The sequence below is a fragment of the Gekko japonicus genome, unplaced genomic scaffold (genome assembly GCF_001447785.1).
Source record: "Gekko japonicus isolate JY-2015 unplaced genomic scaffold, Gekko_japonicus_V1.1 scaffold1801, whole genome shotgun sequence".
Lineage (NCBI taxonomy): Eukaryota > Metazoa > Chordata > Lepidosauria > Squamata > Gekkonidae > Gekko > Gekko japonicus.
In genome coordinates, this window is record NW_015163143.1 from 135,501 (window position 1) to 136,855 (window position 1,355).

Here is a 1,355-nt window from a genome sequence, read left to right on the forward strand (position 1 = left end):
GAAATGACATCATGGCATCATGCAATGCTGTTCCTACTTTTCTGTGTCCCCATGAACCTCCCATTGGTTGCTTTTCAGGGGCAGGCAACCTTACCACCATAGTTCCATGCTTTCCAGATCAGTGCAGGCCTGATTCAGGATTTTGGCACACAATGACTTGGATTGGGAATGTGGTATGCAAGGAGAAGGGCCGTGAGCCTTTGTCCCCACCCATGCCATTTACCCAACCTGAGCCACTGTTTGCCCCACTGGGGAAACTTAATGTGTAGTCCGTCAGTACATGTTACTCCAGTACATGTACCCCAATAAATGGAGTGAATACCAGTTCCCTAGGGCAATTTTAGTTTGGGAAAATGGCACAGGAGGGAAGGTCAAAACCCATTCTTCTCACACACCATGGTCCCAATTCGAATGCTTGGGAAGCATGGAACTCCCAGATCACATCTCTTGACTTGACTTGATTTGGGGACCAACCTGAGGAAAGTCCAACATGCATCGGTAATGGGTGGACTTCCTGCTGTGTGTCCCGAGCGCACCACACCTGTTTTCGCTGTTTTTTTAAATGTCAGCCAAACCACAATGAGCTTTGTTTTAAATGCTTGTTTCCTTATCAATGAAGCTTTGATTATGTATTTGTATTAATCTGACATTAAATAATAATAAAAAAGTAATGGGTGGACTTGGACTACAAATTTCCCAAGAGCTAGGCTGAACATGTCCAGTAGGCAAACTTGGGTCCCTGCCACACGACAGGAAAAACGACGGGCGAAGTGTGGCTAATCTGAGCCACACCAAAGTTGAGACGCCACGGTGGGATCCCACGGATCCCCTGAGCCGCGGCGCTGTTGCTCCCTGGCACGATCAGATGCCGGGGAGAAAGCAACGGTGGGAAGGGGAGGCTGGCAAACTGTGCATGCTCACACATGCGCCGGCCCAAGGACGCGTCGGCGATCCCACGGCCGCACTTGCCGCAGCCCTTCAGGATGAACCACCCAGGTAGGTGGTTCTTTTTTGGTGCAGGGTTTTGGGCGGGAGGGACGGATCGGGGACAGCCGGGCAACGCTTCCCAGATGTTGCCGTGGGATCGCGCCCATTTGCCGCGCATCCGTTCCGTCCCTCTCCCGGCCCATCTCGTGTGTGACCGGGGCCTCGGTATTCTTTACAGGTGTGATTACTCATGAACCGAGTCTCAAGTCTTCTCACTTCCCTACCATCTAACCTGGGCAGCCTTCCAATCAGCCTTTTGGCTGTACAGTAGAAGTGGCGGCAGGATTTCATTTGCTAGTGTTTCGTGGCAACCTTTGCATCTCTGCAGTAGCTGAACTTGATTCTAACTCAGGGTCATGGATTGTCAG